This window comes from Podarcis melisellensis (genome assembly GCF_964234715.1).
Source record: "Podarcis melisellensis genome assembly, chromosome: 12".
Taxonomy (NCBI): Eukaryota; Metazoa; Chordata; class Lepidosauria; order Squamata; family Lacertidae; genus Podarcis; species Podarcis melisellensis.
The window spans coordinates 18,693,668-18,710,053 of record NC_138544.1 but is presented as its reverse complement, the minus strand read 5'-3'; the positions used below and the strand labels follow the sequence as shown (position 1 = coordinate 18,710,053).

At 41.2% G+C, this 16,386-nt stretch overlaps 1 protein-coding gene across 6 annotated transcripts in view; it reads right to left on the bottom strand.

Annotated features, from left to right (window-relative positions):
* EOMES (eomesodermin) overlaps nucleotides 1-16,386 on the bottom strand; it is a 156,864-nt gene that overhangs the window by 8,051 nt on the left and 132,427 nt on the right. The window contains exon 2 of one of the 6 annotated variants that reach the window (XM_081883258.1): nucleotides 9,141-9,369. The exons of the other annotated variants lie outside the window; for them this stretch is intronic. The gene's annotated coding sequence lies outside the window, so the exon portion shown is untranslated. The remainder of the gene's footprint in view (nucleotides 1-9,140; nucleotides 9,370-16,386) is intronic. 6 annotated transcript variants of the gene reach the window in all.

The following is a 16,386-nucleotide window of genomic DNA, read 5'->3' as shown; positions in this document are numbered from 1 at the left end:
GGGGAGATGCTTCCAAACTATTCAGCGTGGTACACTATCACCTAAAACAACAACACACAAAACAAACACCTCTCCTGCACAAAGGCATCTAGAGGGGCACAAACATTGCATTTGAGAAAGATGCGAAGGGACGGTGGCAGAGCAAGAGGTGGAGCTGCCGAGCTGGTCCGGCGGCCTATTCTTGAAACTGCTTCTAGCTGAGTCTCTCGTTTCATTCCGTTGATATTTGCAAATGGAAACAGGGACAGGAACGAGGAGCTCCAGTACGGAGAGCAACAACAACAAAATCCCACTTCGAATTTGCAGTTCCTTTCTCTCTTCCCCAAGTCTTTATTTGTTGCAAACCAGGGCATATTAGGCGTCCGGGCATCAGCGCTTTGCGGATATTAGGCCGATGCAAGTTGCTATAAAATATTTCATTTGCATAGGAAGAGATTAAACCTGTTGGTCTGAAGACCTACCGATATTCGTATCAACAGGTTTAATCCCCTCGGTTTCTGACAGAAGGGAATAAACGTTTTATCTTAGTTCTTTCTTTTTTTAAATCAGTTTTCAAAGAGACTTCAAAAGCTACCCTTTGCTCATCTTCAAACATGCTTACATTTCTTTAATGCCTGAAATTTTAACATCGCAATTGCTAAACTTTGAAAAAATACCTTAGCGTTGATAAATACAAAATAATAGCAAAAGAAGTTCCTTCCCCGTTCCGTTTTATAAAATATTGATTACAGACGGATCCTAACCAAGCTTAGATAGAAACGATTTCTACGGACTGCCGTGGAATTTACTCTCAAGTAAGCCCTTGAATTTACGGTAATTCCTCCTTTCACTGCGAAAGCAGCTTATCTGGTCTGCAGAGAATTTGTCTCTTTTCCTTTAAGCCACAACATTTGGCTTGTAACACACGATTGTTGGTTGTTCTTAAATATATGTGCACCGATTTCTTCAAAAGCAGTACATACTCTGTCCTTCCAACCAACAAATAGCAGGAGACAATGTTTTGGATGGGGGCGATGAATAAGGAACAGAAGTTTTGTCTTGCTGTTTTCTCTGGCGCTGACTTTAGTTGCCAAATCAGATACTTCTCCGACTGAAAGCGATGCCCTTTGGGACTATGTTGAAAAAAGCTCAAGATGAAGGCTGCATTCTTAAACAGTCTCATCTGGGTGTTAAAGGGGGACTTACTTTGGAGAAAACATGTATAAGACTGGGCAGCACAGGAAATAATTTCAGACGATATCATTGGATTTATCGCTCAACTTCTTCCCAGCTTGTAGCTACTACAAACGTACATTCACTTCACTTGTTAAAATTTCCAGTTATTAGGAGTTACATAGTTTAAAAAGTACACATTAAAATAAAAGGCAATGTTATTCTGGTTTCTTTCTTTCCGGACTCTAAAGCCATAAACCTGCTCCTACAGTCTAGAGTCTCCACCCGGGATTTACAGCAAATTTGTTCAGAACTCAAAACTAACGGTCAGTGAAGCAATAATACATAGCTGTTAGAATGAGAAGGTCATTAGCATCTGTTTGTAACCTACTCGCTCTTTGCAGCCCGATCTATAGGCGAACCGCCCCATATATTCCAGCAGAAGCTACTTTCAACTACTGTATAAACACTTGACGTTACATTTAAAAGCTGCATTTTCCGGCGCACTCCGTTGTGGGTTGAACTGCTGGGATGAAATTTCCTTAGACCCAGTCGCAGTTGAAGCGGCTGGTAGTCATAAATTTATAACCAAAGTCACAAGGAGGGAACAGAATGGTTTGCTTACAATGCTCGGTCAATCAGCACCTTGGAGAGAGGCAAAAGCAAGCCAAGTCAGGAAGCACTCGGCGTTTCTGGTTTCTACGCTCACCTTTTAAACTTAGTTCGTATCTCCTTTCGCTGTTTATGAAGCAGAGCGATTAGTCTAACTGCGTCATGTGTTCCTTTCCTTTTTGCCTGCATTTTGGTTAAACTCATTTTTCTTTAGCTAGCATCCTCCTCATGCTTGTTTGACAAAGGTGCAACGGGGGTGGGGTATTTAACCTGACATTCATTTGAACTAGAAATAGCCCTCTGTAATGCAACCTTGACTGCCAAGTTCCTCCACGGATTTTTTTTGTCCTGAGGGCTAGGGAAATCCTAACCCATTTTATGGAATTTACACACCCATAATGGAGAATCGGGACAGGAAGCTGGCTAACTCTTTTTTGGATGCTCTAAACTGACCCAGATTTAGGGTGTAATCCAGAACCACTATTAGCCACAGAAATCTGGCTGGAGGCAGTCTGCAGACTTTTGCAGATCCAGTCCTGTACACAATGGCTTTGCCTTTTTATTAAAATATTCACTGAATCCTGATACCTCAGATACCATACACTGGGTAAAGTGAACTCTAGTCCATGAAAGCTAATGCGGTAATTAATCTATTAGTCTTTAAACTGCCTCAATGACTCTCTCTCTATGTGTGTGTTATGTAGACCACCAAGCTGTTCTAGGAGGAAAACTAAGCAAGTAGTGTGAGGAATGCTACAAGATCAAATCACGACAAACCACCACCGTAAACAAAAATAGTGAACTTCCAAAATCTACAGTAGAGCGACATATTAAGTAGGTCAACCAAAATGACACCAAGCAGTGTGCAAGCTTTTGAGTTCTCCACAATGCAAAGCAAGGTGGGTGGGGAGAAGAGAAAAATACATATATTGGCTGATGTTGAAGCCATGAAGTCTGCATCTAGTCCCAGTCCACTTTCAGTGTTGTAGGCATGCCTAGTACATGAGGCTCTGCAGGTTTCAGGTTGCACCTAAGGGTGTTGGAGAGAAGGAACATGCCATGGCTGACCTGTCCCATCTTTGGGAATATAATCTGAAATCATATATCTGCTGGGAAGCCTTAATTGCTATTTCAAACCCAATAACTTGTGCAGACCATATTCAACTCAGTTCAGGTTTCCATAATAATGCCGCCATCATGCCCTGCCTGTGAACTGTCTAAAGCAGTGGTTCCCAGTTGGTGGTCCATGGATACCAGGAAGTCTGCATAATCCAACCAGGGGGTCTGGGGCACCATTCACATAACAAAAACTACCATAGAGGTATCGTCCCCCGCCCCCCAAAAAGTAGGGGATCCATGGCTTGGCTTTTGAAAGACAGGAGGTCCGCAGTACTTAGCTAATTGAGAACCACTGGTCCAAAGCACCTGCCTATCTAGTGTTAGGAAAATGGATTCTTATTATGTGCCATATAGTACTAATGTCTGAGACACAGCAGTAAAGGTGATGGCAGCTACAAGCATTCCACATTACCCAATGCCACAGTTCATTTTAGTTCAACCTGAGTACAGTGGTACCTCTGGTTACGAACTTAATTCGTACCTCCGGTTACAAACTTAATTCGTTCCAGAGGTCCGTTCTTAAGCTGAAACCGTTCTTAACATGAGGCGTGCTTTTGCTATTGGTGCCTCCCACTGCCGCTACGACTTCTGCTCACATCGCGGGGCAAAGTTCGCAACTGGGAGCATCTACTTCCGGGTTAGCGGAGCTTGTAACCCGAAGCATTTGCAAGAAGGACGGTACGGAACATGAGGTTTCACTGTATTACTAAGTTCAGAAGCCATTCTTTTCTTCCTTCTTCTCCTAACAAAAGGTTCTTAGCAAACAAATTCAAAAAGTGAAATATTTCCCCAGACTCATCTCCACCCACCTGTTGAGTTTCTGCCTGGGACACAGCTGTTAATGTCATGTCAGGACCCCTGGATGGTGACTCTTATGTTCATTCCTTCCTTAGGATTATTTTTTCAAGAGGCTCAGAGTGCAAAGCACGGTTGTAATGGGACACACTCAAGGCTCTGAACAGGTCAATTAACTAATCCACACTTCCTAATTTTAAACATAATGTTTACTTGGAAGCAAGTCTGAAGCCTAATAGGGCTTACATTGAAGTAATGTGCTCAGGATTGCAGATCTTAATGGCACCCAAGACACCAGCTCTCTTTCAGTAATTTGTTGTTGTTTTGTTTTGTTTTTTGAAATCATTTTTTATTTGATTTTACAAGTGTAGAATTATTAGAATACTAACTATATATCTGTATATAGAGATTTCTCTGAATCTCCAAACTTCCCACCCTCCCCTCCATGGGTCCTATTGTTGACATTTTCAACTGCATATTATTTCATAATCTCTCCATATTGTCCATAATATTTGATACATTACAGGTGTTATTAGAATCCTGATAATGTTTTCATCTGCTTATAGTGGTCTCCTAAATAAATTATATTTTTTTCTCATTCTTTCTTGAAGTTTCTGTCTTCTTGATTCCTGAGCCGGTCAGTTTTGCCATTTCGGCATAGTCTATCAGCTTGGTTTGCCATGCCTCTCTGGTAGGGACTTTGTCTTCTTTCCATCCCTGGGCTAGTAACATCCGTACGGCTATTGTCGCATACATAAAAAGTTTTTTCTGCTTTTTGGGATGTCGGTACCTACAGTTCCTAATAAAAAAGGTTCTGGTTGTTTTTGTTTTTTTACAAAAGTTATTTTGAACATTTTCCCCCCAATTCATTATATATCATTTCCCAGAATGCTTTTATTAGCTTACACAACTATCACATATGGTAAAAGGTACCTTCTTCTGCATTACATTTTCAGCAGGTATTTGTACTTGTCTTATACAGTTTTGCTAACTTAAGGTAAAGGAACCCCTGCCCATCAGGTCCAGTCGCAAACGACTTTGAGGTTGCGGCGCTCATTTCGCTTTACTGGACGATGGAGCTGGCGTACAGCTTCCGGGTCATGTGGCCAGCATGTCTAAGCTGCTTCTAGCGAACCAGAGCAGCACACAGAAACGCCGTTTACCTTCCTGCCAGAGCGGTACCTATTTATCTAATTGCACTGGAGTGCTTTCAAACTGCTAAGTTGGCAGGAGCAGGGACTGAGCAACGGGAGCTCACCCCATCGTAGGGATTTGAACTGCCAACCTTCTGGTTGGCATGCCCTAGGCTCTGTATTTTAGACCACAGTGCCACCCACATCCCTTCCACCAGTGCATCATTTTCATTTCATTTTCTTTCAGCGTACAACACCAGTAATTTATAGTTTTGATGAAATGTAAAGAATAGGAAAAGAAGAAGCAGTAAATAAAACCACTTTGTAAAATTTCAACAGGACTCTTTTGGGGGAATACCCTCCTTTCTCATATATGTATTTTCTCAAGCACTGAGGGTTTGAAGGAGAAGCTTGGAGGGGGGTATTTGAAGGTGTGCTCCCACCCCGTCAGTGAATGGGTGGCAGGACTGTACCTTTCTCAAGATCTGCAAACCCTATCTTTCGAGCCTCTATGGAGGTTTGAAGGAGAAGCGTGGAGTGGACTGTTTAAAGGCCTGATCCCACTTAGCCATCAGCTACAGGGGCAGATGGGCACTCACTGCCAACCCCAGTATCAAACCCCATGGAGGTTTGAAAGTTCCATGGTTCGCTTTGAAGTCCCAACAGTCACAGCATCATAAGGAAGAGTACCTGACCTCACTAGGACATCAGGTGATTGACAGGTGGGCAGCCACAAGCATCTGTTACCTTTGGCCTGCCCAGCTTGGGGAAAATAAAGATCTGGCTGTGCTGCCAGAAAAGATTCCACACCCCTTTTGTAAGAGATAGTAAAGTTGAGTTTGGCGCAAGCTGTGATGACGGGGGGTTGGCGAGGTCTAATGGGAGACAGGCCGGGTTGGTGAGCAATGCAAACAAGGGTGGCAGCCTCTAGAACTCAATATTTTTTTCCATTTCTTCCATCATAGTAAACTCATTTCTTGTTTCATAAAACATCTGTGGTCTCAGTTTATTCTAAATACTCTCATGATTAGAAATTTGATAATCATGCTACCTAAGGAAGTTTTCAGAGAAACTCCAGGGAAATTTTGGAGGCTATTTGAGAATGGCCAGCTTGGCAAATAAGTAATTTCTTATCTGGTGGTGGCAAGTACCTCAAATAGGGAAAGTGCGGGTACAAGAGATGTGGCCAAGTTGCTCTTCTCCAGATACCCAGGGGCCCAGGCTGGAATATGACTGTCACAGAGGCTACATGACAATTCTACAATATCTGCAATTCTGCACCAACAAGGAATATTAATTCAGTTGTTCTTTAATTACAAGGAAAAGAATACATGGCAGCCACTAATAGCTTGATTATATTATTAATTATCACATAGTTCTGTCTCAAATGATGTGTCTTAAAGCAAAACTCTTTAAGAAGTTGAAAATTAAATGACCCTGATCCTGTAAAATATTTGATTAACACTCTTCATTTTATGCATTATGAATCACTGCACTGAAGCAAAAGGCAATTTAAAATGGACATATGCTTTTGCAGGATTGGTTCCATAGGGTTTAAAACGTCAACTAAGATGAAATATATTTCAAAGTTGCAATTGTCAATTAAATCTGTTTCAGATTTAAAACCAGAGACAATGGCCCTATACCCCATATATATAGTAATTCTCCTCTAAATCTGGTTATTTTCTCTTTGTTTTATTATTTTTCTCTTTATTTTTTATTAAGTTTTTACCTTCTGTATCTGTTTATATCACACATTTTAGAGCTATACGTTTTGATTTAGCTGTACTATTTTGTACAGTCGTCTAGAAATATTTACCTTTTGTAAACTTCTGAACTGACTTTTCCCTAACTTTCTTTTTTCTTTTTTCCTTTCTCCTCCTGTGATGAGGCTGCATTTTAATGTTTCAATGTTGTATTTTAATCTTGTTTTTAAGTTGTATTCATTCAACTTGTTTTTATTATTGCTTGTTAGCCGCCCTGTGCCCGGCCTTGGCTGGGGAGGGTAGGGTATAAATAAAATTATTATTATTATTATTATTATTATTATTTAGACATGAAAAAAGAAACTATAAATCTAAGCACCATTAAGTAAGAAAATAAGTAAGTAAGGTCCGTATAGTAAAAGCTATGGTTTTCCCAGTAGTGATGTATGGAAGTGAGAGCTGGACCATAAAGAAGGCAGATCGCCGAAGAATTGATGCTTTTGAATTATGGTGCTGGAGGAGACTCTTGAGAGTCCCATGGACTGCAAGAAGAACAAACCGATCCATTCTGAAGGAAATCGGCCCTGAGTGCTCACTGGAAGGACAGATCGTGAAGCTGAGGCTCCAATACTTTGGCCAACTTATGAGAAGAGAAGACTCCCTGGAAAAGACCCTGATGTTGGGAAAGATGGAGGGCACAAGGAGAAGGGGATGACAGAGGACGAGATGGTTGGATAGTGTTCTCGAAGCTACCAGCATGAGTTTGACCAAACTGCGGGAGGCAGTGGAAGACAGGAGTGCCTAGTGTGCTCTGGTCCATAGGGTCATGAAGAGTCGGACACGACTAAACGACTAAACAACAACAACAAGTAAGAAAATGTAATGGGTATTAGCCGTGCTAAAATAACAGCTAACCTTTTTCCTAGTGTGGCAACTCCTCCCCACCCCTGGAGGGTTCTTAGATTTTTAAATAGCTGCACAACAGACAGGTGAAATTAGAAAGGTAAAATAAACCCCTCCTGCACACACACACACACACACACACACACAGAGAGAGAGAGAGAGAGAGAGAGAGAGAGAGAGAGAGAGATGCAATGCAGCTTGCAAAGTCACAGAAGTCCACAAAAGTTCTCTCCTTCTCACACATAGATACAAACGATTAACATAGCTAAACCTTTGCACCACGGATGGTACCAGATTTCACTATACGAAGTAGACATTTTTCATCTATATACCTGCCAGTTAAGAACTGTGCTTCATGTGCCTGATAAAGCGGTTGATTCTAGTCCATGAAAGCTTATGCCACAATAACTGTGTTAGTCCCTAACAGTGCTTTGTTGCTGTTTTTGCTTCAATAGACCAACAGGGAGACCTGCACCCTGCATTGCTGGTCCTTTCCCATCTGGCCTGGGAGAGTGGAGTGCTGACTGACTCCAGCTACAAAAGCTGAGGCTGTTGAACAGATTCTTGGGCTGGAGTATTGTTTACGGGGGAGGGCAGTGTTGAGAGAGCTGTTGCTGTTATTATATTATTGTTGTATCTTTAGCTTTAGATCTTATGATTTATGTGGAAATTGTTTCCATTAGACCGTGTACTTTTTGATGTGATTTATTTATTGTTTATGACTTCTGTTACGTTGTTTGTAATTATGTAAATCTTGTCATGTTGTAAGCCGCCTTGAGCATAGTTTCAACTATGGAAAGGTGGCAGAAAAATAAAATCATGATGATGATGATGATGATGGAGATGCTTCCAGTCCAAGAATAGTTACCTGTGACCTTCCAAGTATTGTTAGGCTGCAGCTCCCATTATTCCCTGACCACTGGCCATGTTGACTGGGGCTGATGGGAGTTGTGGTCCAGCAGTATCCGAACAGCCACAGATTACCCCCTCCTGCTACAGTCCTTGACTGAAACGCACCTAGCACTTCCGATAAAGAAGGAACATAGTGATGTTATTCCCTGCATAGTATTTTCCCTCCAGGAATAGCTATTATATTCGGGGGGGGGGCAGTCTGCTTTTACTTAGCAATAAATGCTATTTCCAATTGATGAATATTCAGGAATTTGCAACAACAGTGATCTAGCCGAAGACAAAGGAAAACCATCAAGACCAGTATCATACACTGCCTGGCACAACTAGCCTGCTAAGTCATCTGGAGTTGTTTGGACTCATCCAATCCCTTGTCCTACAACCACTGCAGGCAAAAATGCACCTTTGTTGCTCATTTATGGCACTTTGTATAATCAGGTTGATAAAAGGTTATGTCCCTCATTATCAAGGTAGGAAAGTGGGAGTAGGGGATTCTGCCATTGCACAGGCAGTGAAATGGCATGACCTTCATTCCCCCCCCCTCCCCTGAGGAGGTTTTTACATGCACAACCATGTTCATCCTTTAGACACCAAGTTATCAAGTGTGAATTTTGGCACTGTCCTGATCTTATGAGCACATGACAGAGAGATCCACAAACACACAATTTTTAGAAATCTCATTTTTAACCAAGGTTGGTGTTTGACTAGTGCTGGTTGGCATTTCCCCCCTCTATCTCATTGGGCTGCAATTCTCCTTCGTTACACTTTCTTCATTCAATGTATCCAGTCTCCTTAATTGGATCCATTTTACCTTGTATTTTTAGATCTCTGCACACTTGGACTCCTCCTCCTTTAGCTTCTCTTCCTCTCTCTTTATTGTCATTCTTGCATTGCTAGTCCTTCTTGTGTCTAACTCTCAAGTTTTGTGTGTGTCTGTCATCTCTCTGTTCTGGAACTCACTGCTTCTTGAATTTCACACCTCTCCTTCCTTCCTTCCTTCCTTCCTTCCGTCCTTCCTTCCTTCCTTCCTTCCTTCCGTCCTTCCTTCCTTCCTTCCTTCCAAGTGTTGAAGCAGCATCAGAAAACCAGAGCCTTTTACCTCAGATCACTCCCTCTCGGCCTTCATTTCTATCCCTTTTGTTTCTTTTGAAATTGTCAGAGGAACTCTGGAAGTTGTTTTATACCAAGTCTGATCAATGGTTCTTCTAGCTCAATAGTGTTTGCATTGATTGGTTCTCTAGGTGTTTGTCCTAGCTCTGGAAAATAGGAGACCTTCTGCAGGCAAAGCCGATGGCCTTCCCCTAAACAAACTGGGCAAGATTTGCTGTGGTGTAGTGGCTGTGTGTGTACATCTCAACTCATGTGCCATGAAAAGATCACCACATGGGGATGGGAAGCCCACAATCTATTTGTCCAGTTTGTTCCTGAGACAACAAATTCAAAGTAGAGCAGAAATACAGGTTTCTCATCATGTTCAAAGTTCTTCCCATACACGGGTGAAGTCCTTTTTACAACTACAGTCGTACCTCAGTTTTCGAACAGCTTAGTTCTCGAACATTTTGCTCATGAAGGCCGCAAACCTGGAAGTGACTGTTCCAGTTTGCGAACTATTTTTGGAAGCCGAATGTCTGACGGGGCTTCCTATTGGCTACAGGAGCTTCCTGCAGCCAATCAGAAGCCACACTTTGGTTTCTGAATGTTTTGGAAATCAAATGAACTTCTGGAATGGATTCTTTTCATCTTCCAAGGTACGACTGTACTCTGTATTATTATCATCATCCCCATTTTATGGATGGGTAATTGAGCAAGAGTGAATTGCCCGCTCGCAGCTTGTGAATCCACAGCAGACGTAAAAGTTGAATTAGGACCTTCTTGGGCTATAGCCTGGCTTCTTAAGCAACTAAACTATATCACATTTTTGTTCACTTTGGCAGCTTTGAAGTCAGACTTGAACCGGTAGGTAGCTGAAAACACACACCATCTCCTTTGTTTGAAAGGAAATTCTATAGCAGGCTAGAATGGTTAAACTTTGAAGTTAGTTGTTTCATGTTGCCATATTAGTGTTCTGTGGAGAGTCAATTCATTTGTTAATTGGAGTAATCTGCAGCCATTTAGAGGCCACAACTGTTCATGCACATTTCAGAAACTCTAACAGTTTGAAGGAACAGAACAAATGACCTGGCTGAGACAAAGTTCCCCTTCCCAATCAGAATTAACATTTTCAGACTTTGCAAATTGAGGAAGCTGTACTAGTTAAATTCAAATTCTTTATAAATTGGTTCACTTTAAGGCAATTCCAATCTTTTGTGGTTGCTAATATTTTAGCCTAAGGGCAGGTAACTATAGTTCAGTCAAATTTTATCTAAGCATCTATAATCTGCTTTTCAACACAAAGGGAAGAACAATATTTAATCTCAAAAAAATCAAATGATACAAGACATTTATAGAGTCTAGGGGTACAATAAATTCAATGCATGGTAATGCCAACTGGATCTGTCACTGTGTCTTAAACATCACTGTGACATTAAGCTGGTGAAACTTTGCAAATCATTTGCTCCCCATGCCACGATAAGCTGCCTTCACTTACTGACTTTCAGAGTTTGTCCTCATCAAATAATAGCAACTACTCACTGACTAGTACACAGTAGTATAGACTGCTTTATGGAGCTTTCTTTGGCTCATAAGCCTTTATGCACACTGGATGACAAAATATTTAACATGCAAATCTTTAAGAGAAAGTTAAACAAAGTTACAGCACAGAAGCACTAGTGGGCACCATTATGATTTGTTCGTGTTCTTCTAAAATGTGCAGCTCTTTTAAGATTTTCTGTCTCCTAGCTCAGAGAAAACAAACTGTTCTTTTTCTGTTTGAACGGTCTCATGGGAAAGAGAACGACAGCACAGAGAAGGAAAGTACTTAGGTTGAGCTGGCAGAGCCTAAAAATGGAAGAAAAGAGGAAATAAATCCAGTCTGTATGCACCGTGTGTAGAATTGAATAGCTCTAAGAGATGTACATAGTGACGTACATTTTATGTGCAGTTGTATACTATGTTTGGCCCTACAGGGCTGGATTAACCAGTAATCTAAACAAAGTATAATAAGGCATCAAAACTAAACTAATCCTTAATTTGCAGATCCACAGAACAACCCATGAATATAGATAACTGAGTGCAAATAGGATGGGCAGTGTGAATGTAATCATTGTGTGATCATTGTAAGGCTGTGTTGACTCAATAATACAAATTTCCTAGGTTTTGTAGGAAATGTCCACAGCTCTGTAATAGACTACACACTTTTCCATGCAAAGGTTCTGGGTTCAATCCATGGAACTGGTGTAGGATTTGATACTTGGGGGTGTTTTTTTTGGAGGAAGGATATCTGAAGACAGAAGTTTGGAAAGAGAAAAGTCTGCAGTGCATATAGACTCCAGAAGCTCAATTCAGGGATGGATAATAATAATAATAATAATAATAATAATAATAATAATAATAATTAATTTATTCATTTATTTATACCCCACCCATCTGGCTGGGCTTCCCCAGCCACTCTGGGCGGCTTCCAACAAAATATTAAAAATACAATAATACAGAACTTCCGGAGGCGGCGCAAAACGGCAATGGCGGTCCTCTTTACTCAGTGAAGAGGGGCTCCGCGAAAAAGGGTCGTCCGCTACGGCGAAGCGGAGACCCATTCAGATAAACCGCAGGCAGAGCGAGCCTGTGGCCGTGGGACTCGGCGGGTGCCAGAAGCCCCCCCAGAAGCGAGGAAGGGACCTCGTAAGAGGCTCCGGATCGTGAACGGGGGAGCGGCGCTGTGAGTTCATCGCTCTTTTCGCGGAAGTGAAGCCGCGCTGCTGTTGCTGATGAGCGCCGACCTTTCTTCTTGAAAAACATCGAAATTGGCTGCAATCTACCCGTGAGTAAGGGGTACCAAAGATTAATTCAAATTTGTCTATTTCGGCTGAAAACGGGAGGCGAGTAACAGGAAGTCCGCCTTCCGGTCCTGCTAATCAGAGCAAAGCAAAGAACCCGATGCGGGCTGAAGCGCTAAAAAGAGACTTTGAAAGAAGTAAGAAGGGGCATTAATAGACTGTGTGTTTCTAGAAATTGAAAAGAGTGAAGAAGTAAATTTTTTGGTTCATTGTGTTAGAGAATCCTCCTCCTATTGTGAAGAAATGTGGAATTGAAGGGGATAACCGAGTTATTGGACTGCCAGTGTTGCAAAGGAGTACTGTCAGGCTGCTGAAACTTTTTTCTTAACATAAACTGTTGCATTGATGGATACACTATCGCTTTAATATTGTCATTGAAACCTCTCCGTTACCTTGTGGCTTTAATTTGAAACAGAACTTTCTGAAAGCCTCCTTTCTGAACTTGGGGACTTCAGTTGAAATAGGAGCTTTGATGGTGGAAAAGAAACTTTCTTCCCTATGAAAACCCCCCCTAGTGGATTTGCGGAGGTATAGAGGTCTGGGAACTGTATCCTATTGGGATTTTTTGTGGTTTAATTGTTTATACTCTGGACTTGCCTTTCTCATGGATTGAAAGACTATTTGACCTTGAACAGCAGCTGGGGAATGAGTGGCCCAGCGAAAACAAGAGCAGCTAAAGCTAAGGAAGCTTTAGCTGAGGAAGCTAAAGAAAAGAAAAAAGATAAGAGAGCTGGGCAGCTTGTCCAAACAACCTTGATTCATCATCGTAGATCCTCGGTGCCAACTGTGCTGACGGCGCAGGAGGAAGAAGTTGAAACGCCTGCTATAGAAGAAATGGCAGCTGGAGGAACTGATCCAGTCTTGAAACAAATTTTGGAACAACTGGCACTTCTGAATAAGAAGGTGGACGATCAGTCATCTAAAATTGATAGAGCTACATCTACTATCAGCAAGTTAACAGATCAGGTTTCGCAGCACACTCAGGCTATTGAGAAACTGCAAGGAGCTACGGCGGAGAACTACAAACTAGCTGCGGAAGCCAATCAAAAAGCTGAGCAAGCGTGCAAGAAGGTGGAAGAGATCAAAGGGGAAGTAAGACCTCTGAAAAGACAGGTAGGAGAACAGCAAGCCTACCTGTCAATGGTGGAACTGAAAAGTAAGGAATGTAATCTTAGGCTGAGGGCTGTCCCAGAGTTGGAACAGGGCAACCTAGAGAAATTCTTGACGGAGTTGTTTTCTAAATTTTGGGGGGTTGAAGAAGATAAAGATTTCAAGATTGTGACGGCCTTCAGACTGGGAAGATCGGTTAAGAAAGATAAGTCCAGAGACTGTTTGGTTTGTTTGAGAACAAGAGAGGAAAGAGACAAGATATTAGGCCAACATTTTAAAAAATCCCTGGAAGTCGAAGGCAAAAGGGCAGAAATTTATAGAGACATTCCTAAATATTTGTTGGACCTTAGAGCCACATACACAGATTTGGCCAAATTGTTAAGATACAACGCAATCCCTTATAGGTGGGAATTTCCTCAAGGTCTGTCATTCACCTATAGAGGAAAGAAGGTAAGAATTAAAACACCAGAAGACCACCAGAAGTTCCTACACGATAACGAGGAGGACCTCCAAAAGAGAGCCGCAGATTCCTGGCCTCCACCACCGGGATTACCACCAGGATCCATACCATCTGGAGGCGGCCCGGCACCACAGCTTCCGGAAAAGGACGACAAATTAGATACCCAACTGTGATACCCAAGAAGTAGGCCGGGATGTCTCTACAGCTTCTTAGTTGGAATATAAATGGCGGGAATTCTCCAGAAAAACGCAGAAAAGTATTTCATATTTTGAAAAAAGAACAATTGGACATTATTTGCCTGCAAGAAACACATGTGACAAGACTCCACAGAAAAGTGTTAATCAATAAAAGGTTAGGCCAAGAATTTATTTCATCGGATAAAGTTAAGAAAAGAGGAGTGGTGATTTATGCAAAGGAGAACTTGTCCCCAAAATTTGTATTTAAAGATGAACAGGGCAGAATTTTGGCAATTGAAATCCAGACACAAGGAGAAAAGTTTTTAATTCTAGGAATCTACGCCCCAAATGATGGAAAATCGGAATTTTTTAAGAAGCTGCACGAGATTATGCTGGACTATTTGGACTATAACAACATTATCATGTTGGGAGATATGAACGGTGTCGCCTCAGTGAATATGGATAAGTCACAAAGTGCTAATATAACGAAAGATGGCAGACTACCAAAAACTTTTTTTGAAATGACTGACAATTTGGATTTGATTGACATATGGAGGATCAAGAACCCTCTAGGGAAAGAAGGAACTTTCTTTTCTGAGGCCCATATGACATGGACGCGAATCGACCAAATATGGATAACTAGAGGGCTGGCACCTAAGACCAGAAAAGTGGAAATCTGCCCAAAAACCTGCTCCGACCACAACGCCTTGAGAATGGAATTGAGATTAAATACAACCGGATCGTTCAGATGGAGAATGAATGACGCTTTGTTAAGAGATCAGGAGATTGTTAAGAAGGCCCAAAAAGTTTTAAAGGACTATTTTGAAATAAACTTAAAGACAAATGTGGAAAAAAGAATAATCTGGGACGCAAGCAAAGCAGTTATAAGAGGGTTTCTAATACAACAGAACACGATTAAAAAAAGACTCTGGAATGAAAAGAAGGAGAAGATCTTGGAGAAAATAAGAGAAGGAGAGAGAAAACTGAGATCCAGGCCTAAATCAAAGGAAGTATTGAGAGAAGTGAAGTTTTTCCAGGCACAATATTCGAAACTGATAAATCAAGAGGTGGAATGGAAAATTAAACAAATGAAACAAAGATCCTTTGAATCTGCTAACAAATGTGGAAAATTGTTGGCTTGGCAGTTGAAAAAGAGACAAAAACTTAATACAGTTACAAATCTAGAGATTGAAGGGAGAATGGTTCAGAAACCCGACGAAATTAGAAAGTCCTTCCAGAGATATTTCAAAGAACTTTATTCTCAAAGGCCACAAAAAAGTTCAGAGGTGGACCAATTTGTTATAACTAATGGATTACAAAAAATACCCCAGGAAATGAGAGCAATCCTGAACTGTAATATTACAACCCAAGAAATTGAATGCGCCATTCAGAACCTTCAACTGGGCAAATCTCCGGGACCTGATGGGCTTACTTCCAAATATTATAAGGTACTGAAGGACTCATTGATACAACCATTGCTGGAAGTTTGCAACCAGATTATGAAGGGGAGGAAGGCACCGGAAACGTGGAAAGAAGCTTTCATCACGTTGATCCCAAAACTAGAATCTGAAAAAACTCAACTTAAAAACTACCGTCCTATCTCACTCCTAAATGTGGATTACAAAATTTTTGCAGACATTTTGGCAAGTAGGTTTAAGAAAGTTTTAAATGAAGTGATTCATAAGGACCAAGCAGGCTTTCTCCCTGGTAGGCATTTATTTGACAACACAAGAAACATCATTGACATTTTGGAGTTTTTACAGATTAATTCAAACACAAGAGCGGTGTTGATTTTTATTGATGCGGAGAAGGCCTTTGACAACATTTCTTGGCTGTTTATGAAGAAAAATTTGGAAAGGATGGGAGTAGGGCGGGGGTTTGAAAATGGAATAGAAGCAATTTATTTAGAACAAAAAGCTAAATTGATAGTAAACAACGTGGTGACAGAGGAGTTCAAAATTGAAAAAGGGACACGACAGGGGTGCCCTCTATCTCCTCTGTTGTTTATTTTAGTCCTGGAGGTGCTATTGAACATGATTAGAAATGACTGGTTGACACAGGGAATTGTGGTCGGAGAGAAACAATATAAACTGAAAGCTTTTGCAGATGACTTGGTATTAACATTACAGGAGCCAGCCTCTAGTACTAAAAGAGCGTTAGAATTAATTTCTGACTTTGGTCGGGTGGCGGGATTCAAGCTGAATAAACAAAAAACTAAAGTTTTAGCAAAAAACTTGACAACTACTGAAATAGAGGAGTTCAGAAAAGAAACAGAACTAAATGTGGTTAAAAAAGTAAAGTACCTAGGGGTGCATTTGACCTCCAAAAATTTGAATTTATTTAAGGACAACTATGAGAAATGTTGGTCAGAGATCAAAA